The sequence below is a fragment of the Carcharhinus amblyrhynchos genome, chromosome 17, assembly GCF_965287045.1.
Source record: "Carcharhinus amblyrhynchos chromosome 17, sCarAmb.v2.hapA, whole genome shotgun sequence".
In the NCBI taxonomy this organism is placed as follows: domain Eukaryota; kingdom Metazoa; phylum Chordata; class Chondrichthyes; order Carcharhiniformes; family Carcharhinidae; genus Carcharhinus; species Carcharhinus amblyrhynchos.
In genome coordinates, this window is record NC_137340.1 from 49323621 (window position 1) to 49347453 (window position 23833).

General features: G+C 44.8%; 1 protein-coding gene across 2 annotated transcripts in view; it reads right to left on the reverse strand.

The window, feature by feature from the left end:
* The window catches only part of LOC145354241 (CREB3 regulatory factor-like), a 112255-nt gene extending 88422 nt beyond the window's left edge, over positions 1-23833 (reverse strand). For both annotated transcript variants that reach the window (XM_080205320.1, XM_080205321.1), the window contains exons 1-2: positions 23721-23833; positions 8119-8197 (exon numbers count right to left, since the gene is read on the reverse strand). The gene's annotated coding sequence lies outside the window, so the exon portion shown is untranslated. The remainder of the gene's footprint in view (positions 1-8118; positions 8198-23720) is intronic.

Sequence of the window (23833 nt, forward strand, 5' to 3'; positions counted from 1 at the left end):
ATTTATATCCTGCTTACAGACGAAACTAAACCTCAAATCTTGATAAAACCATGTGACAGAAAGCAGCCGTAAACAAGTAGTGAGCAGCAATTTCCTCCAAAACAAAACCACCTTTATGTAGCTGCACAACCCTATGCATAGTATAAAGCTGCCACTTCCTCCGTGTATAGTGCGAGCAAGGGAGAGACGGCGAAACACCATTTAATCAGGGGAGGCCATGGCCTAATAGTATTATCGCCAGATTACTGATCCAGAAACTCAGCTAATGTTCTGAGGACCCGGGTTCGAATCCCGCCACGGAAGATGGTGGAATTTAAATTCAAGACGGAATAGCTGCAATCAACAGTCTACCGATGACAGTGAAGCCATTGTTGACGGTCGCAAAATCCCATCTGTACTAACATCCTTCAAGGAACGAAATCTGCTGTCCTCACCCGGTCTGGCCTGCAAAGCCCATCTGCTTTGCCTAATGTCCTTTAGGAAAGAAAATCTTCCATCCTTACCCACTCTGGCCTACACGGGACTCCAGAGCCACAGCAATGTGGTTGACTCTCAACTGCCCTCTGAACTAGGGCAGATAGGGATGGGCAATAAATGCTGGCCAGCCAACGACACCCATGTCCCATGAATGAATAAAAAAAAACTCCTATAGATATAGGGGGAAAATGGGCCAAATGCAGGCAATTGGGACTAGCTTAGTGGTTTAAAAGAAAAAAAAGTGGTATGGACAAGTTGGACCAAAGAGCCTGTTTCCATGCTGTAAACATATATGACTCCATGACTGCTAGGCTTTGGGTGAAGTGGAGCATAAACACTGACATTGACCAGCTAGGCCAAATGGCTTGTTTCTGGGCCAGCTGGACTACTCCTCAGAGGAGCTGTTGCCAAATGGGCCTCAAAGAACAGTACAGCACAGGAACAGGCCCTTCGGCCCTCCAAGCCTGCACCGCTAGACCATTCGTTTGTATCCCTCTATTCCCAGCCTGCTCATGTGGCTAAGTCTTAAACAATCCCAACGTGTCCGCCTCAACCACCTTCAATGCTGAACCATTCTCTGCTGTAACTTCCATGCAATGTAATTCTATGCAAGCCCAGTATGTTTAAATTACACAATATCAGCCAACTTACGCCAAATACGGAACTGGCTAGAAGCTGATGTGCTTCAAGAAAGATCCACCATCTTCACCCAGCATCTCGAGCACTGGGAGTGGCCTGCTCGTTCTTGCTGCTGTCAAGCAAACACGTACTTGCCTGGTGGTGCAGGCTCGGGGATACTCATTCCTTACATCAGAGTTTGCATATCATAAATGCCTCATGCCCATGTTCTCCAGGCGCAGTGACCTTTTGTCCTTAGTTGTCATGCATTTTTTTCATTTCCTCATTCTCCTCTGCTCAGGTCACGTGGCCTGGATTTAGTAGTCACAGTGAGTGCAGGCACACAGCCTAGCCCGCAGGCTCTGGGGAAAGAGATAAGCTCACTTACCCAAATTCCCCTACCTGCATCCAAACAAGTCAAATCCATGTTGACGTCATTATTGCTTTAAATGGTCAGTGAGTCAGTAATGAATTAGCATTTAAGTACCGACAGGTTTACTGGGCAGGCTGGCGAGCTGAACTTTTACACAGAAAGAGTGGCTGCTGTGCGGATGTGTTTGTGTTTGCCACAGATACTTTCTCAGGTTCAGTGTTGTCAGACACCGCCAACAGTGGTGTGAACATTTGGTTTGCTAACTCACACTTGCCCATCTCCTTTAGTGCTGGAGTGGCCTGCGAATGTAACCACGATCCAGATGGATTCCCTGGGCACCTGTACCTCTCTGAAGGCAGACAGAGGCAACACGGACAAGGCTGTGACTGGTTTGACCCATAAGCTGCTTCACTCCACTTGTAAAGAAATAAATACCAAGTAATCTCATCAAAGAGGACACAGGCAACCCTTCAGATCAGCGCCAGCTCTCGGCTGGAGCAATCTGAAGTTATTTGCCCATTACATTCCCAAATCACTCCACTCTCCTGGAAAGTCCTTCCTGTTGGTATGTTATTTGACCATGCCCTGTTCAGCTTTCAGGGCTACTTGTGTGCCAGATGTTGCTGGCATTTGTTAAAACTTCCCTCAGAGGAATTTTCAGATGAAAGAAACCAGATACAACTCACTCGCCTTCTACCATCCTAAAAACTATTCACTACATCGATTGGTCATCACTCTACATCAGCAAGTCTGCAGCAGACCCAGATGTTCGGTGAGGAACCCCCCTCTCCAGCATTTTGGGAACTCCAAACTCACCTGTCTTACTCTCTGTTTGCCACATCACCATCGCACCACACTCCCCGACCCCCAGGCCAGAATACACCACCACACCTCCCGTCTCCACTTGCTCACACGCTGAATCCCAAAATCTGATTTTCTGAATAATTCAATCATTTCTATTTCCACCATTTCCCGAGGGAATCGGTTCCATAGAATCCCGACAATGCAGAAAGAGGCTGTTCAGCCCATTGAGTCTAAACTGACCACAATCCTATCCCCCTATCTCCACATATTTACCCTGCTAATCCCTCTAACCTACGCATCAAGCACACTAAGGGGCAATTTAGTATGGCCAATGCACCTAACCCGCACACCTTTGGACTGTAGGAGGAAACTGGAGCATCTGGAGGAAACCCACACAGACACGGGGAGGATGTGCAGACTTTGCACAGACAGTAACCCGAGGCCGGAATTGAATCCGGGTCCCTGCATTTCTGAGGCAGTAGAGCTAACCATTGCGGCACTGTGTGGATTGACCACTCTCACAAAGACTATTTCTGCAAATTTATTTTTCTAATTCTTGTGCTCTTCAAATCTTTGCCGTGTCCTTTACTTCTGCTGCTCCAGACAAAATAGCATTTTGAATCCTAGAATTCTACAGCACAGAAGGGGGACACTTAGCCCATAGTGAAAAAGTGGTGCAATTTATTCACACTGGTGCCATGTATCTCATTCTCTGAGCAATGGCCATCTGAAAGTTTTGATTCCACATCCTTGTAGGTACCAACCGACTCAAGAACAGCTTCTTCCCTGCTGCCATCTGACGTTTGACCTCACACTAAGTTGATCTTTCTCTGCACCCTCGCTATAACTGGAACACTACATCCTGCACTCTCTCCTTTCCTTCTCTATGAATGGTATGCTTGGCCTGTACAGTGTGCAAGAAACAATACTTGTCACAGTATACTAACACGTGACAATAATAAATCAAAAAGGTGGAGCATTCCAGGTCTTAATCAAAAATATATTCTCATTTTATCTTGAGTTCTTTTGCAAAGATTTTAAATCTGGACTCTGTCACCATTATCTGATCCCTTCAGAATCACAAGAGCAGCAAACCTCTCAGCTTATAACTTTCTCTTTCCTCATGAGAGCAAGTCCAATTTACATAATTGCTCCCAATCTTCAAACCTTCCAATCATTCTAGATGCTCATATAGAAACTAGAAGCAGGAGTAGGCCATTCTGCCTTTCGAGACTGCTCCACCATTCATTATGATCACGGCTGATCATCAAATTCAATATCCTGATCCCCCTTTCCCCCCTATATCCCTTGATCCAAGGGCTATATCCAATTTCTTCTTGAAATCAGACAATGTTTTGGCCTCAACTACTTTCTGTGGTAGAGAATTCCACACATTCACCACCCTCTGGGTGAAGAAACTTCCCCTCACCTCAGTTCTAAAAGGTTTACGCCTTATCCTCAAACGATGACCCCTTGTTCTGGACTCTCGCTCTCTCTCTCTCCCCCCACCCCCCCCGCCCCCCAACCCACTGGGAACATTCTTTCTGACTCTATCCTGTCTAATCCTGTTAGAATTTTATATGAGTCTCTATATTCCTTCAACAGCTACAAAATCCTTTTTGCACTGTGGCAGCAGAACCATACGCAAGTGACGTTATGATTTGTAAAATAGAACGATTATCTCATCACTGAGCTAAAATATCAACTTTTTGAACCGCATCCCAACATTTGATTTACTTTGCTCACTGCCACTGGATGTGGTCGCAATAGCTTCAATATATTGTCAATCTGGCCCCTCAAGACTCTCTCGTTTTTGTTGTAAAGGGAGACTTTTACGCTGCTTTTCAAGTTCTGTAGTATTCAGAAACATTGGCTTACAAAGATAGGAAATAGGGATCTTTCCCTACAAGCCTGCTCTGCTGTTCAATGTGATCATGACTGATCCTCTATCTCACACCATACACCTGCACTCTCCCTATACCCCTAGACACCTTTAGCCTACAGATCTATTCCCTGCTTAAATATATTCAGTGATTTGGCCTCTATCACTTTCTGTGGGAGAGAATTCCACCCTCTGAGTAAAGGCACGGTAGCACAGTGGTTAGCACTGCTGCTTCACAGCTCCAGGGTCCTGGTTTCGATTCCCGGCTCAGATCAATGTCTGTGTGGAGTGTGTACATTCTCCTCGTGTCTGCATGGGTTTCCTCCGGGTACTCCGGTTTCCTCCCAAAGATGTGCGGGTTAGGTTGATGGGCCATGCTAAGAAATTGCTCCTTAGTGTCTAGGGATGTGTAAGTTAGAGGGATTAGTGGGTATAATGTGTGGGGATATGGGGGTAGGGCCTGGGAGGGATTGTGTTTGGCACAGGCTCGATGGACCAAAGGGCCTCTTTCTGCACTGTAGGGTTTTATGATTCCTTATCTCAGTCCTAAATGGCCTGAGACAATGACCCTTTGTTCTAAAACCTCCAGCCAGAAGAAATAAGATCCCTACATCCAGTTTGTCCAGCCCTGTCCAGAAGGTCACAAGCTTCAATGAGGTTCCTCCTCCTTCTACATTTCGGCGAATACAGTTAACCCAATCTCTCCTGCACTTCTCGTGTATTATCCTTTCATTTAAGTAATCATCTCTTGCTAGATTTGTTTGCCCCCTTTTAAAATATTTTGCATTTTCCTATAGTGAGCGTGATGCAGTGGGTATCTGAGTCAGAAGCTCTGGGTTCAAGCCCCACCCCAGGGCATGCTGGCCAAGGAAGATGCATTCATAACACGGTCAAACAGATCAACTCATATATAAAAACTGTAAAAAAAAATTTACTAGTGTCACAAGTAAGGTTTACATTAACACTGCAATGAAGTTACTGTGAAATTCCTTACACTCCGGTGTCCAGTTGGGTCAATGCACCTAACCAGCACATCTTTGCACTGTGGGAGTAAACCGGGGCACCCAGAGGAAACCCACGCAGACACGGGAGAGAAGGTGCAAACACCGCACAGACAGTGAACCAAGCTGGGAATCGAACCCAGGTCCCTGGCACTGGGGGGGGGGTAGCAGTGCCAACCACTGTGCCAGTCTTTGCACCATGTGCCATTGCCAGGAAATAAGAACAGATGAGTGTCCTGGTTGGCCATGTGATGGAAAGAACGTCGGAGTCTCCATCTTCATAACACAAGACTGCAACACGCATGTGAAATTGCATGTTGCCAGAGCAACTTGAACTCTGCCCGATCTGTAACACACCTCTACAGTGAATTCCACCACAAGCATATCCTGTTGATCACAACACACAGGGGTGGGGGGTGTGTAGAATGGGGGTGTAGAGAGTGAGAAAGGTTGGGGTGGGGGGGGAAGAAAAAGAGGCACAGATGATGCGATTTTATTTTTTAAAAAACATCGAGTATTCATAGGATAGAATAGAATCCCTACAATGCAAAAAAAAAAGGAGGCCCATCGAGTTTGCATCGACCACAATCCAACCTAGGGCCTATTCCCAAATCCCCTCACATTTACCCTGCTAATCCCCCAACTCCAGGATCAATTCAACCTAACCCGCACGTCTCTGGACTCCACAAGTAAAAATTCAAGAACACTTTTCCACCAAAAATCCGGCAATTTCAGCGAACTGAAGTAATAAAGCAAAGAAGGGAGCTGACGCGAGCAAAAAAAAACAAATATTAGATCATTTGAGTTAAGTAGATAGTATCAGAGGGTAAACAGCACAATGTCAGCATTAAGCATTTGCAGGATCAGCCTTCCCAAAGCCTTTCTGAAGGGATATCATTGAATAGAGCTTTTTGACTCAGCAATAGACAAGCTGAAATTCTGCATCATCCAACAACACCCACAGAAGCATCCAGACACTGAAAGGCCCAAAACGTCAAAGCCAGTGAACGTTAACCTACTCTTTCCTCCTCGTGATATTCGCATAAATAGCCCCAGCTCTTAAAACAGAAAGGTCAAAGCCACAGCACTTGGATGTAACAATCTACTCAAGTGGTCCCCAACCTGTTCAGTCATACGGCACGCTTCAACGATACAAACAATTCCCCGGCCTGCACACTTTTTTTTTCAGCCAAAACAATTGATCGTTAAAAAGTCACATTTACTACGCTTACTGTCTTATTTGGGAGGTTTGCAACATAGTGCAGACAACAGGATAAATAAGGATCAAGTACATTAATATTTCATATCCCCCACTGAATGCATTGGCCGGAACTTTATCACCTCGTCCACCACGGAATCGGAGTGGGGCGAGGGTGATGGGAGCAGAATTAGGCCACTCTGCCCATTGAATGGGCAGAGCAGACTCAATCATGGCTGATATTTTTCTCATCTCCATTCTCCTGCCTTTTCCCCATAACCCCTGATCCCCTTATTAATCAAGAACCTATCTATCTCTGTCTTAAAGACACTCAATGATCTGGCTTCCACAGCCTTCTGCAGCAAACAGTTCCACAGATTCGCCACTCTTTGGCTGAAGAAATTCCTCCTCATCTCTGCATTAAAAGAATATCCCTTTAGCCTGCGGTTATGCCCTCTGGTTCCAGCTTTTCCCCGCTAGTGGAAACATCCTCTCCATGTCCACTCTATCCAAGCATCACAGTATCCTGTAAGTTTCAATAAGACTAGCCCTCATCCTTTTAAACTGCAACGAGCACAGACCTAGGTTCCTCAACCGCTCCTCATATGACGATACAAACAATGTAGGGATCATTCTTGAGAACCTCCTCTGGACCCTTTCCAAGGCCAACACATCCTTCCTCAGATAATGGGGTCCAAAACTGCTCACAATGGGGTCTGCCTTATACAGCCTCAGAAGTACATCCCTGCTTTTGTATTCTAGCCCTCTCGACGTGAATGCTAACATTGCATTTGCCTTTCCAGCTGCTGACTGAACCTGCACCTTCACTTTAAGAGAATCTTGAACAATGACTCCCAAGTCCCTTTGTGTTTCTGATTTCCTAAGGTCCAAAACAGTTGAGTTCAGGCAGGAACTTCCAATCTTGCCCGAGGGAAACCATAAAATCTCGCCCAATGTCTGCAACCGCGAGTACAGGCAGATTTTCAAAATCTGTTCAACTCAACTCTAACTATGCATGATATTCAACTGTTCCACACACGGCACTCAGTTCAGGTGTCTCACTTTTGCCCTTTCACACTAAGAATTTCATATTACCACCGCAGCATTTGCCAACTTCTCTGTGCAGACCAGACATTCGGGTAAGGGGCAAGTGGCATGTGGCATCTTCTGTCCACAGAAAGCCAAAGGCCAGATTACTCTCATCGTACTATCTCTGAACACTTCTTGCTTTTTTTTTCCCTCTCTTGGGATTCAGATGTTTTGTCAATAATTGAATAAGCGGAGTAATTGCCTCTTTTGACAACAAACATCCATTTCTTCTTAGGTGGGGGTACAAAATATATCCAAAGAAACGTGAATAGGGTTTCACTGCCCGTCTAGTTTTTTTGTCTTGTTTTACTATCAATAAAACAAAAATGCACGGACGGCGTTGCTTGGTTTCTATGGTGATGAGTAAAAACTATCACGTCATCTCAATTTTGCCTTTTGGAATGTTCACATTTTAGACTCAAAAGGCCAAAACCTGACTTTTAAACTATACGGTGAATAATTTTCACACGTTTTGAGCTGTAATTTTGAATGTTGGGTTGCATATTGCTCAAGATGAAAACAGTATTTGTTTTAATTTTCATTCTCGTTGTACAATATTTCACGGTACACTTGGTCAGTTCCCACGGCACATCACACCAGCGGAAAACCACGGAGTACAACACATATTTTCTCCCTTTAATAAAAAAACTCAAAAAATCCCCAAGTAGCTACTCACCATCAGCGTGGCTGTTACATTCTGAATCTCCTCCAAGTTGCAGTGCAAGTTATTTTGTTAATCCATTTGCTGTGACAGCCTAGAGAAAGATACAAATGTCAATGTCACAACTGTCAAACAATAATCACACGCACCCCCCCCCCCCAACCCTCCGAAGTGTCACCTCCTTATGTGAATTTGAAAATACGGTAAACTTATTTGTTACCGCTGCTTTGCAATTTAAAACCTGTTTCCCCACAAGCTGTTGTCTAAAGTGCAGGCAATTTTTAGACACTATTCTGTAACTATTGCAAATAACTGAAATATTGACAGAGTAACAAATGAGGAGAGACACACAGAACCACAGAGAGAGTGAAAGGGAGGGGAAGGCAGAGAATCAACATGCACAGAGGAGAGAGAGTATGAAAAAACAGAAAAAAGGGAGAGAGAGAGAGAAAAAAGGGAGAGGGAGGGAGAGAGAGAGAGAGAGAAAAAAGGGAGAGGGAGAGAGAGAGAGAGAGAGAAAAAAGGGAGAGGGAGAGAGAGAGGGAGAGAGAGAGAAAAAAGGGAGAGGGAGAGAGAGAGGGAGAGAGAGAGAAAAAAGGGAGAGGGAGAGAGAGAGAGAGAAAAAAGGGAGAGGGAGAGAGAGAGAGAAAAAAAAGGGAGAGGGAGAGAGAGAGAGAAAAAAAGGGAGAGGGAGAGAGAGAGAGAAAAAAGGGAGAGGGAGAGAGAGAGACAAAAAAGGGAGAGAGAGAGAGAGAGAGAGAGAGAAAAAAGGGAGAGGGAGAGAGAGAGAGAGAGAGAAAAAAGGGAGAGGGAGAGAGAGAGAGAGAAAAAAGGGAGAGGGAGAGAGAGAGAGAGAGGAGGAAAGGGAAAGGGGGGGGAGGAGTGGGGGAGACAGACACAGACAGAGAGAGCACGAGAGAGGAAAAGGGAAAAAAAGGGAGAGAGAGAGCACGAGGGGGAAGGGCAAGGGAGGGAGAAAAAGAAAGGAAGAAAGAGAAGAGAGGGAGAGAAAAAAGAGAAAGAGAGAGAGAGCGCACAAGGGGGAAAGGGGCTGGGGGGGGGGGGAAGAGAGAGAGAGAGAGAGAGAGAGAGAGAGAGAGAGAGAGAGAGAGTGCAAGACAAAGGAAGAGAGGAAAGAGAGCGAGAGAAAAGGGAAGGGGGGGAAAGAGAGAGAGAGAGAGAGAGAGAGAGATGAAAGGCAAAAGGGAGAGAAAAGTGAGAGAGAGAAAGACAAAGATGTTACACAGAAAGAGGAGAAAATGATAAAATCAAAGAGAAATTCAGTGGGAATAAGGAAAGAGCCAAAGAGAGAGATTCAGTGTGTGACATTGGTGCAGTTTCAAGTGGATCTTCAGGTTAGAAAGGGTCACCCGCTGTGGGCTCCTGGGGCCAGGTCCAACCTCAGCCAGGGCCCGGGGCCGGGTGTGGAGCGGCTCTGCTTGGAGAATTGCCCAGCCGCTTGTATCACTGCAACTAATTCCTTACTGCTGCTTCCCAATAAAAAAAAGGCAAACTTTTCAATTCAACCCATCCTGATTTACAGGCGGGAATTATTCCCAGTATTGCTTTCAAATCCCAAAACAGAAATCATCACTTTAACATCAGCCACTGGACAGATATAGAGAATGATGTAGTGTCCACCCACGCTTTAACTGCTGCTCAAACTCAGTTCAATGTGAAACCAGAAGTTGTGCATCCAGCATTTTAATGCTTTATAGGAAGGATGAGGTGGCAATGTCACTGGACTGTTAACCCATGGGTTCAAATCCCACCATGGCAGTTGGTGCATTCAATTCAACATTGAACTTGTTCCCATGTTCATCAATTGTAAAAGCCACCATCAGTTCATGACCCTCCACCCTGGCCTGTCTGCTCTGGCTTATTCCAGACCCAGTAAGAAGTCTTACAACACAAGGTTAAAATTCAACAGGTTTATTTAGTAGCAAAAGCCAGTAGCTTTCAAAGCACTGCTTCTTCATCAGGTGAGTGGGATCTCAGTTCACAAGCAGAGCATATAAAGACAAACTCAATTTACAAAATAATGTTTGGGATGTTAGTCTTTACAGGTAATCAAGTCTTAAAAAGGTACAGACAATGCAAGTGGAGAGAGGGTTAAGCACTGGTTAAAGAAATGTGTATTGTCTCCAGACAGGACAGTTAGTGAGATTTTGCAAGCCCCAGGCAAGTCATGCAGGGTTACAGATAGTGTGACATGAACCCAAGGTCGAGGCTGTCCACATGCGTGCGGAACTTGGCTATCAGTCTCTGCTCAGAGATTCTGTGCTGTCGTGTGTTGTGAAGGCCGCTTTGGAGAACACTTTTCTTCAGGTAAGCGTTCTCCAAGGCGACCTTCACAACAGTGCAGAGTCGCTGAGCAGAGGCTGATAGCCAAGTTCCGCACACCAGGACAGCCTCAACCGGGGCCTTGGGTTCATGTCACATCTGTAACCCCCAGGACTTGCCAAATCTCACTAACTGTCCTGGTTGGAGACAATACACATCTCTTTAACCAGTGCTCTCTCCACTCACATTGTCTGTACCTTTAAGACTTGATTACCTGTAAAGACTCGCATTCCAATCGTTATTTTGTAAATTGAGTTTGTGTCTATATATGCCCTGTTTGTGAACTGAAATCCCATCCATCTAATGAAGGAGCAGTGCTTTGAAAGCTACTGGCTTTTGCTACCAAATAAACCTGTTGGACTTTAACCTGGTGTTGAGAGACTTCTTCCTGTGTTTACCCCTGTCCAATGCCGGCATCTCCACATCATTACTCCAGACCCACAACAATGTATCAAATTGTTAAAAAGGGATGAAAGCAGACAGACCATTCAACATCAACCTGGGCATCAAATGGACAATGGCATGCCCAGCCCTGCCAAACTTGGCAGACAGCAAGTAAACTACCCATTGGAGGAGGAGGCTTCACAAATATCCCCACCCTCCCACAGGCTACTTCCTGAAGACCCCACAACCTGAAGTCCCCATGGTCCCACAGATGTCTGTCTTCAGTCAATTCACTCTGTGTGATGTAAAGAAATAGCTGAAGGCATTGGATATTAAAAAAGGCTTTGACAATATGCTCCTGAACTAGGTGTACCCCTAACCAAGCCGTTCCAGTACAGCTACGACATAGGTTTTATTTCATTATTCATGGATCATGGATGTCGCTAGCTGGCCAGCATTTATTGCCCATCCCTAGTTGCCCAATAGTAGATGAGGGTTAACCACATTGCTGTGACTCTGGAGTCACATGTAGGCCAGACCAGTTAAGGACAGCAGATTTCCTTCCCTAAAGGACATTAGTGAACCAGATGGGTTTTTCCAACAATGGTTTCATGGTCATCAGTAGATTCCTAATTCCAGATATTTTTTGATTGAATCGGGGGAAACCTCTCCACTGGTTGGAGTCATACCTTGCCTGAGGAAAGTTGTTTGATGAACCTCCAACAACCACATTCTCAGCCTCAAGATATCACTCAGGAATTCCTCAGGATAGCACCCTAGGACTAATAATCTTCAGATGCTTCATCAATAATCTTCTATCATCAGGTCAGAAGAGGACATGTTCTCTAATTATTGAACAATGTTCAGCACCATTCATGACTCCCCAGATACTGAAGCCATGTCCATATGCAGCGAGACCTGGGCAACATTCAGGTATGGGCTGATACGTGGCACACAAGTACCAGCAATGACCATCTCCAACCAAGACAGAATACAACCATCACCCCTTGACATTCAAAGGTATGACCATCGTTGAATTCCCCATTATTAACATCATGGGAGTTATCAAAATGAACCGAACCAGCCATATAAATACTGCAAGAGCAGGTCACAGGCTGGGAATTATGCAGAGAGTAACTCATCTATTGACTTCCCAAAACCTATTCACTGTCTGCAAGGCACAAGCCAGGAGTGTGATGGAATATTCTTCCTTTGTCTGGATGAGTGAACTTCATCAGCACTCAAGAAACTTGACAACATCTAGGATAAAGTAGCCTGCTTGACACCCCATCATCCCCCACTGTGAACATTCACTTCCTCCACCTTCGACGCAGTGACAGCAGTGTGCAGGGTCCACAAGAAACACTGCAAATTATCAAGGCTCCTTCTAAAGCACCTTCCAAACCCGGGACTTCTACCACCTAGTAAGATAAAGGTAGCAGATACATGGAAACACCACACTATCTGCAAGTTCCCTCCCCAAGCCACACATCATCTCGATTTGGAACCATTTCACAGTTCCTTCTCTGTCACTGTGACAAAATCCTGGTGCACCTTTTCCAACAGCACTGCGGGTGTAACTACAGCACAGGGACTGCGGTGGTTCAAGAAGGCAGCTCATAACAGCCTTCTCAAATTAAGGATTGACAATAAATGATGATCTACCTATGGATGCTCATAGCCCATGAATGAATAAAAAGTACAGCAGTGGAATTTAGAAACTTAAACAAGTATGAGATTTAGTCAAGATATTCAAAATGATGAGGGGAGAGGGTAGATGGAGAGAAAGTGCCCCCCGGGTGGAGGGCACAGGCATAAGGTAATTGGCTAAATAACAAACCATTGCAACAGCAGAGATCTTTTCATGCAACGGTTGTTAGGATCTGGAATTCACTGCTTGACAGTGTGTTATAGGCAGATTCAGTCAAAAAGAGAATAAAACCAAAAGTAAATATTTACAGAGCTATGGTGAAAAGGCAGGGGAACGGCACTGGGTCAATTGCTCTTCCAGAGAACAGCCATAACCATGATGGGCCAAATGGCCTCTTTCTGTGGTACAACTGCTCTATTCCAGATTAATACAGAGTTAATTATAGAAATGTTCCTAACTTCCTAATTATAGAAATCCCTAATTTCAAACAATGAGAAACTAAAATATTTAGAGTCCATATGGCTAATAGGTACCAAATTTGACAGAGACTATTGTTTAGTTGGATTTGTCAAACATCTCTCCGCTTTCTAATTAAGGTATTTTGTTTTAATCAGGACTGAATAATGACTGACAATTTTTAAAGTTACAATACTTATCTTTTCCCCAGTGAACCAGGTACAAATTGGTTCCATCCTTCTTTTGCAGTTTCAAGTTTCTTATATAAACCAAATCTATTTATGATAAACTATATTCTGATCAATGTATCCTGAACAATGGAACTTAAACCACCATAGATTATTTTACTTACAAACTAACATATTTAAATCAAAACAAAAAAATGCCAGAAAAACTCAGCAGGTCTGGCAGCATCTGTAGAGAGAGAAACAGTTAAGATTTTGAGTCCATGTGACTCTTCTTCAGAACTGTTCATGGGTGACCTTGCTTATCTTTATCATAAAATCCCTACAGCGCAGAAGGAGGCCATTTGGCCCATCGAGTCTTCACTGACAGCAATCTCACCCATGCCCTACGCCCGTAACTCCACTTATCTGCCTTGCTAATCCCCCTGACACTAAGGGTCAATTTAGCATGGCCAATCCACCTAACCTGCACATCTATGGGCTGTGGGAGGAAACTGGAGTATGTGGAGGAAATCCATGCAGACACAGAGAACGTGCAAATTCCACACAGTCATCCGAGATCAGAATTGAACCCGGGTCTCTGGCGCTGTGAGGCAGCAGTGCTAACCACTGTACCATCATGCACCCATCTATTTAAATATAGCATAAACACCTACCCCATTACTCCACAAATTAGGGGCACTGTCCAAATATCTCATAATTAAATGTTCACTTCTGTGATGGAACTGGCTTAGGATAAGGATATAAGAACATTAAAAACTAGGAGCAGGAGTAGCCATTTGGCCCCTTGAGCCTGCTCCATCATTCAATAAGCTCATGGCTGATCTTTTCATGGACTCAGCTCCACTTACCCGCCCGCTCACCATAACCCTTAATTCCTTTACTGTTCAAAGATTTATCTATCCTTGCCTTAAAAACATTCAATGAGATAGCCTCAACTGCTTCACTGGGCAGGGAATTCCACAGATTCACAACCCTTTGAGTGAGGAAGTTCCCCCTCAACTGAGTCTTAAATCTACTACTCCTTATTTTGAAGCCATGCCCCCTAGATCCAGTTTCACCTGTTTCTATCTTATCTATTCAGTTCATTATGTTATATGTTTCTATAAGATCCCCCCCCTCAATTCTTCTGAATTCCAATGAGTATAGCCCCGGTCTATTCAGTCTCTCCTCATAAGCCAAGCCTCTCACCTCCGGAATCAACCTAGTGAATCTCCTGGCCACCCCTCTCCAGTGCCAGTATATCCTTTCTCAAGTAAGGAGACCAAAGCTGTACACAATACTCTAGGTGTGGCCTCACCAGCACTTTATACAGCTGCAACATAGCCTCGCTGTATTTAAACTCCATCCCTCTAGCAATGAAGGACAAAATTCTGTTTGCCTTCTTAATTACCCACTGCATCTGCAAACCAACTCTTTGTGATTCTTGTACAAGGACACCCAGATCCCTCTGCACAGCAGCATGCTGCAATTTTTTACCATTTAAATAATAGTCCATTTTGCTGTTACCAAAATGGATGACCTCACATTTACCAAAATTGTATTCCATCTGCCAAACCCTCGCCCGCTCACTTAGACTATCTGTACCCCTTTGCAGACTTTCATCATCCTCTGCACACTTTGTTCTGCCACTCAGCTTAGTGTCAACTGTGAATTTTGACACACTACACTTGGTCCCCCGACTCCAAATCATCGACGTAAATCATAAACAATTGCTGTCCCAACACTGATCCCTGAGGCACACCACTCGCCACTGATCACCAATTGGAAAACCGCCCATTTACCCCCACTCTTTGCTTTCTGTTAGTTCAATTCAAAAATGTTGGAGCATTCATTAAACAATAAAACACGATTTAATACTCATTGGTGGGTCAATCCAGATTTTGTATCCTTTTAAAAGTTAAATTCATCCTCTCCCTTCATGTAATATACATCCCCAAAGGTGAATTAAGGAATTGGTTTAGAAAGGGCTTGAAAGCTTACAGTGCTGATTGAACAGGAAGAATTCAATCCACATGGTGGCACAGTGGTTAGCACTACTGCCTCACAGCGCCAGGGATCTGGGTTCAATTCCCAGCTTGGGTCACTGTCTGTGCGGAGTCTGCATGTTCTCCCCATGCTTGCTGGAGTTTCCCCCGGGGTTCTCCAGTTTCCTCCCACAGTCCAAAGATATGTGCGGATTAGGTGGATTGGCCATGCTATATTGACCCTTCGTGTCAGGGGGACTAGCTAGGGTAAATGCACAGGGTTATAGGGGTAGGGCCAGGATGGAATTGTGGTCAGCACAGACTTGATGGGCTGAGTGGCCTCCTCCTGCACTGCAGGGATTCTATGGGTAGTGCTTGCTTCAGTACAACTGTACCTGCACAGATCAGGATGTGGGATAACAAGAACAGGATATTAAACACACATACCCAAAACAGCCAGCAATCCTTGTTTTGTGTTATACATTTCCAGGAATTGAGTCACTTTTCCTGAATGTCCTCACTTTCAGTTTCTGCTTGTGATACAGACTGACAGAAGGCACTTCTTTCACTTTCTCCTTTTCAGTAAAAAGCTGATTGCTCACTCTTTTCCAATCAATATCTTAATTTCTCTCTCTACCTCTGTTGTTCCTTCACTCATTCACCATGTCCCTCTCTCCTCCAGCCACTATCTTTATCTTTCATTCTCCCTCCTTCAGTCATTCCCCAGATGTTGCTCCTTCAGTCTGTAGCCAGATCTCTCCCTTTCATTTTTTTCAAATCCATCTTCATCTCCACCTTTTCTGATTAATATCTCAATCTCTCTCTCTCCCGCTCTCCCCCCCCTTTCAGTCAATACAACAATAGTACCTTTATACTGCATCTTTGTCAGAGTAAACTGTATCCAAGTGCTTCATAGGAGCAGTCCTCAAACCAAGTTTGATATAGAGCACGTTAAAGCAGAGAGAGAGATACAGAGAATGAGGAGGGGAATTCCAGAATTTAGACTCAAAGGAAATGAGGACACAGTTACCAATGAGAGAGTGATTAAAATCAGGAATGTGCAAAGAGGCCGGTATTGGAGGAGCACAGAGGGCCCAGTTGGTTGTAGAGTTGGCTGAGGTTGCAAGAGATAGGGAGGGAGGGTTAAGGCCAAGGATGAATTAAAACAAGGAAGAGAACCTTAAAAACTGAAGCTCGTTGCACTGAGGAATGTTTAGTGAACAGGGCTTCATACAACCTAGATCACAGTCAATAAAGGCTTTGATAAGCTCAGACTCCCTCTCTCCCCCCAACCCCACCCCTTTATTCCCTGCTATTACCCAGATCACTATCCCCTTTTTATGAATATTGCCATAGGTACACAAACTGCTAATTCGTTCCCCCCCCCCCGCCAAGTCAGGATGCTGACTTGGAAATATATCACCATTCCGTCAGTGTCACTGCGTCAAAATCCGAGAACCCTGTCCCTAACAGCAGTGTGGGTGTACCTACATCACATGGATGACAGTGGTTCAAGAGGCAGCTCTTCTCATGGGGCAATTAGGCATGGGCAATTTGGTCTAGCCAGCGACATGCACATAGAATCATAAGATCCCTAAGGTGCAGAAGGAGGCCATTCAGCCCATTGAGTCTGCACCAACTACAATCCTAAACAGGCCCTATTCCTGTAACCCCACGTATTTACCCTGCTAATCCACTGACACTAGGGGACAATTTATCATGGCCAATCCACCTAACCCCCACACCTTTGGACTGTGGAAGAAAACTGGAGCACCCGGAGGAAACCTATGCAGGCACAGGGGGAATGTGCAAACTCCACACAGACAGTGACCCGAGGCCAGGAATCGAGCCCAGGTCCCTGGCGCTGTGAGGCAGCAGTGCTAACCACTGTGCCACCAGGCCACCCACATCCTTGACCTCTCTGATTATCATTATGACTATTTCTTGCTCAACATTCTAGCCATTATGTTGCTTTCTCTCCCTCTTCCAGTAATTATCCTGATCGCTCAGCTTATAAAATTTGCCAATCTTTCTCATCGCATCGCATCGTATAAGCTTGCGCAGCACATAAACTGCCCACTCTAACACGTCTGTGGCTGTTGATCTACTCATTTGCCTTCATCTTTGGTCCCATTTTCCTCAGTAGAACCTTTAAGGTTCCCCCCCATCATAACTGTCCTCCCCCATTATGGGTGCTTTTCTCTATCACTCATATCCAATGGCCGCAAACCTTCTGCGTAACAGATGACCAAAGTGCAGGAATAGGCCAATTAGCCCTTCAAGCCAGCTCCACCATTTAACATGATCATGTCTGATCTTATCCTGGTCTCAACTCCACTTTCCTGCCTGCTCCTTATAGAATCGTTGAATCCCCACAGTGTAGAAGGAGGCCCATTGAATCTGCACCAATAACAATCCCATTAAAGCCCCATCCCTGTAACCCCACATATTTACTCCACTATCCCTCTAACCTATGCATCCCGGGACATTAAGGAGCAATTTAGCATGGCCAATCAACCTAACCCACACATCTTTGGACTGTGGGAAGAAACTGGAGCATCAGGAGGAAACCCACGCAGACACAGGAAGCATGTGCAGACTCCATACAGAGTCTACCATGCTACCCATGCTGGGAATCAAACCCGGGTCCCTGGAGCTGTGAGGCAGCAGAGCTAACAACTGTGCCACCCCCTTATCCCGCTTTTCATCAGAAACATATCTATCTCTTTCCTGAATCTGTTGATTGATTCTGCCTCCACTGCACTCTGGGGCAGCAAGTTCCACAGGTTCACAAACCTGAGAAATAGTTTCTCCCCATCTCAGTTTGGAACCTACCTCCTTTCACTGTAGGTCCATGACCACAGTAAAAAGTCTGACAACACCAGGTTTTAGTCCAACCTATTTATTTGATAATATACTCACTAGCTTTCGGGGTTACCCCCTTCGTCGCTAGTGAGTATATTATCAAATAAATAGGTTGGACTAAAACCTGGTGTTGTCAGACTTTTTACTGTGTTTACGTCCGTCCATGACCTCTCATTCTAGACTGTCCCACAAGGGGAAACATTTGTTCAACATTCATCTTATCAATCCCCTTTAGCATTTTATATACCTCAATCAGATTCCCCTCCCTCATTCTCCTGAACTCCAGCGAGTATGAGACCATGTTATTCAACCACTCCTTCTACGACAGCCACTTTCATCCCTGGAGTCAACTGGGATGAGCCGGAATCCTCGGATCTGATGGATTTCCCTCTGCTCTGCCAAGATGGGCAGTATCACCTTGAAGGATCACCTTGAAGAGCGAAGATGACCTGTTCTCTTCTCTTCTCCCAACAATTGCTTTAAAACCCATTTTCCTGCTCTCCTTCCTCACCTGCATGTGTAAGGAGCTCATGGACTTTACTGTCACTGAGGTTGAAACCATCCACGGAGTTATCTCTGCTGATGCTGCCTGCTCTCCTCGTCACCCCACACTGCCCCTATTTACCACCAACCCAAACATCATGCCAGTCTCCTTTATACTTGACCTTGTTTGTTCACCTTCATCACTGATCTGCTGTCTGAACCCAGCTCCAGTGCCCACACAACTTCGTTCTCAACACAAGCTGACATGTAACTGGGACTACCCATCATCAGCAACTTCTTCCTTCTTTCAGAACTGCCTTCATCCCACTTCTCAAACCTCGCACGTTTTTACCAACTATTAACACCTTGCCAGCCTCCCTTTTCCCTACAAAGTCTTTTAACGTGCTATCAAATCCTCTGAAATACGTTCCCACAATGTCACATCTAAATCTTTCAATTAGATTTCTGCTCCTGTCATAGCTCTAAATCAAAGTCAGAGGCAAGATCCTCCATGACTCGAACTCTTCCTATTTATCTGAAGCTCTTGGCAAGAGTCAAACCTACCATTCCCTTCAATGCCATTCTTCCATTGTACAGTTTAGTGAGACTGCCTTCACTTGGTTTCACTCCTACCTATCCAAACCTAGCTAAAAGATCTGCCTGATGCCACACCTCAAACTCTTCCTGAACTATTCCTCTTTCTCATATGCCAGCGAGCACTTGGCAGCATCAACTATAGACACAGGGTGAGTTTCCATTGGTACACTCATTGGAAAATTTCAAAACCAGACTATTCAGCCCCTTGGACTGGCATCCCTATTCAACTCAGACAAGTTGATTGCAACTTAATCCATTCTCCTGTCCTTGTCTCATATTGTTTGACACCCCATTTAGGAAAACTCCATATACCTCAATCATAACATTGAGTTCCACCTCTACACAACTTTGCAGGACCCATCCCCTCCTTGAGTATCGCAAGTTCCATCAGTACAAAACTGGGTGGGTGGGGTGAACCGCGGGGAGGATGCAGAGATGCTTCAGTGTGATGTGGACAGGTTGAGCGAGTGGGCAAATGCACGGCAGATGCAGTATAAATACAGATAAGAATGAAGTTATCCACTTAGGTAGTAAAACCAGCAAGGCAGATCATCTGAGTGACTATAGATTGAGAGAGAGGGGAGTGTGCAATGAGACCTGGCTGTCCTCGTACACCAGTCACTGAAGATAAGCACGCAGGTATGGCAGGAGGTAAAGGCTGCAAGTGGTACGTTTGCCTTCACAACAAGAGGATTTCAGTACAAGAGCAGGGTGCCTAAGAACAGGGCCTTAGTGTGGCCACAACCAGAATATTGTGTGCAGTTTTGGTCTCCTTACCTGAGGAAGGTTGTTCTTGCTCTGTGCAACAAATCTTTACCAGATTGATTCCTGGGATGGGAGGATTAATTAATGTGGAGAGATTGAGTCGGTTAGGATTACATTCATTAGAATTTAGAATTGGGGAAAGGAGGGGGTTCTCATAGAAATTTATAAAATTGTAACAGGACTAGACAGGATAGATGCAGGGAAGATGTTCCTGATGATGGGGGTAATCCAGAGCCAGAGGTCATAGTCTGAGGATATGGTGTAGACCTTTTAGGACTGAGATGAGGAGAAATTTTTTCACGTAGAGTGGCGAGCCTGTAGAATTCTCTACCACAGAAAAGCAGTTGAGGCCAAAACGTTATATGTTTTCAGGAAGGAGCTAAATGTAGCCCTTGGGGCTAAAGGGATTAGAGGATATGGAGCGGGGGAAGCAGGAACAGGTTAGAGTTGGATGATCAGCCATGATCATAATGAATGGCAGAGCAGGCTCGAAGGGATGAATATCCTACTCTGCTCCTTTTTTCTGCTTTTCCATCATTGCAAAGGACAGAACCATTATGTTAAGAAGCAAAATCGGTAATTGCACCACTGATTTATTGGTCAGCGTCACTCTGAACCAGATGGGTAGGAACCTCAATGTTCTACTTGACCCTGAACTGAACATCCAGACCCACGCAATCTCTACCACGAAGATCACCTACTTCCAACTCTCTAATAACACCATACCATCTCAGTCCTCATGATGCTGAATCTCTCAGTAGCTGCCTGCTTTAGATTCCAACCCTCTGCTGCCTGACTCCCATTATTGGGATCTAGGTATTGCTAGATTTAAAAAAGACCCAGGGTTTGTCATCTTTACATTCCATGGTCCTGGCCACTGCATATTACTAATGCAGCTGTTATTACCAGGCGTAACAATTAATCTCTCATTTCTCTCTCTCTCTCTCTCCACTTCCTCTCTACCTCCCTTGCCCAATCATTCCTTGCCTTCATCTTTTACAGCACGGAAACAAGCCCTACAGCCCAAATTATCCATGCTGCCTTTTTTTTTTAAGAAAACACTAAACAAATCCCAATTGCCCGCGTTTGGCCCATATCCTCCTATACCCATCATTTCCATGTAATTATCTAAATGCTTTTTAAAAGACAATCCATGTCACTGTTCTGATAGCTTTTCCCAATTATCATCCCAATTTCCCTTTCTTCCCTCAGCTCCTATCCGAATGTCTTCCCCCCGTTTCCACCACCCCAATCTTCTCTCCTTTGCACCCACTTAGAAGACCACAAGATGCAACAGCAGAACTAGGCCACTTGGTCCATTGATAAGATCATGACTGCTCCGTTATAATCATTAGCTCCACTTTCCCACTTTATCCCCATAACCTTTGAATCCCTTACTGATTAAAAATCTCAGCCTCGAGTATATTTAATAACCCATCCTTACAGCCCCCCTGTGGTAAAGGATTCCATAGATTCACTACCCTCAGAGAAGAAATTCTTCCTTATCTTGGAGCAGCACAATGGCACAGTGGTTAGCACTGCTGCCTCACAGCTCCAGGGTGCTGGGTTCAATTCCCTACTTGGGTCACTGACTGTGTGGAGTCTGCACCTTCTCCCCGTATCTGTCAAAAGATGTGCTGGTTAGGTACAGTGGCCATGCTAAATTCTCCCTCAGTGTACCTCAACAGGCACGGGAACATGGTGACCTGAGGATTTTCACACTAACTTCATTGCAGTGTTAACATAAGCCTACTTGTCAGACTAATAAATAAACTTTAAACTCAGATTATGCCCTCTGGTCCTGGACTCTCCCATAAGGAGAAGCAATTTCTGAGCATCTAAACTTATCAATCCCTCTGAGTATCCTATACGTCTCAGTAAAGGTTGCCTCTCATTCTTCTAAACTCCGATAGAACGTGATCTCTTTTTTCTCTCCTCCTGCCCTTCCAGTTATCTAATCTCTCTCCCCTTTACCTTTCTGTCTCTCCCTCTCACTATCATTTGATGTACTTAACCATGTTCCAGATTGATTCTATTCTTCTTTCTCCGGTCATTGTCATGAACTTAATTCCACCTCATTCATGTATTATTCTCATTGCAGTCTGCTTCCTCTATTACGTAACACACAGTTCTGTATCTTTTTCTGCTTCCTCTTCTATGACAGCATTGATCTTTCCCTCCCTCAAGCCCAGCATTATCCTGATGCATTTTTCAACCCCCTTCCAGTGATTCACATCCCTCTCCCATCCTTCCTCTTGTGCCCACTCCTCTCCTATCTCTCCCTCACCACTTAACTATTGACATTTTGTGTTGCAACCGATGAATTAAGTTTGCTTTTATTCAGGGTCATCTATTCATCTGGAAATAACACTTTGCAAACGGACCTCTACAACACAATTGATGGCCCTTATAATAACAAAAATCTGTAACATTTTGTGTAATTTCAGGAATTATGAGCTGTCAAGTATAGAATCTCTGCACAAAGCTCTTTAATCCAAGCTCAAACACATCTCAGAGAAAGACTCATAGAAACCTTACAGTGCAAAGAAGGGCATTCAGTCCATCGAGCCTGCAACTGACAACAATCCCACCTAGGCTCTACCCCTGTAACCTCACACATTTACCATCGGTAATCCCTCTAACCTACACTTAGGGGCAATTTAACATGGCCAATCCACCTAACCAGCCCATCTTTGGACTGTGGGAGGAAACCCACGCAGACATGGGGAGAATGTGCAAATTCCACATAGACAGTGACCCAAGTTGGGAATCGAACCAAGGTCCCTGGAACTGTCAGGACACTGCTAACCACTGTGCCGATCGATCTCTGTTATGATAAAGAACAAAAATAATTCCGCAGTTTTGTCTTCTGAAGAAACAGTTTTCTTTTTGCACGTTTGGATGAAGAAAGACTAAGTGAATGGTTTGTCATGAGTCACAATATCGCAAGTGACAAAGTTGATGCAACCACCAGGCAAGGAAAGCCACTGAGGCTGATTCACAGCATCCACAGGGGGCAGAAATATTTACAAAATATTACAAATTACATTCTATTTTTAAAAAAGTCCTCAGATAAACATCCGGGGAGATGAACCATAAACTGCAGTGGACCAGTTCACCACTTTCTTCAGAAAGAGTTAAACACGTCTTTGGGTAGAAAGCAGGAAGACTCTGGAATAATTCATGGGACAGTTAGTTGCATAAGGGGACATCCGCTTCTGTGGCAAGTTGGATAAAATGGCCTCCTGGATTTGTACTTTGCAATTGACACTATTTCACTTTGCAAAGAGAATAACAGAAGCCAGCGCGTCCCCCACGTCGCGAAGGCAGTGGCTCTTTAAACCGACTCCAATTTAATTAAGGGAAACGGCCTCCAGTTTGACTGCTCTGCTCCCTTCGCTCTAATCTAAAGCCGATTTCCGCCTCCCGGCCAGGGCTCCGACGCAAAATATACCTGAAACCGGAATGTCAGCTGCTTTATTAATAAAACACAAGCAGCAATTCACTGTACGAAGCTACCAAACCTCTTCGGATTTAACCTGGCGCTGTACAGGGCTTCAATATACGTACATATATACATATATAAAAGAGTTTCCTATTCGCAAATATCAGACAAGTAACGAGTCGAGCCCAATCCGATGGCAGGGAGGTTAAGACTCAGGAAGGGAACAGGCACACAGAACAACACTGGGTTTACAAAAGGCGATTCTGTAAGGGGGTGGGGAAGGGGGGGGGCAGAGACTGCCAGCTGTAACCTAAAGTGCACTAACAACGCTTACTCATGTCTGCACCTATATATAGCGAAGAAACCCAGTCGGCAGATCAGTAGGATTGCAACAATAACAACAAGCGCAAGCGGCAACATTGTAGCCCTGAAACTAACCAGCCTGAAACTGACACGCTCGGATACAATGCACTTACTTTGTAGCAGATTCCTAGAAGTTCCTTATACCTGAGATCCTCAAAGCCAATTCTTCATTTCCACTACCCCCCACCTCTTTCTTCAGTGTTGTTACTGGGTTTGTTTTGATTCC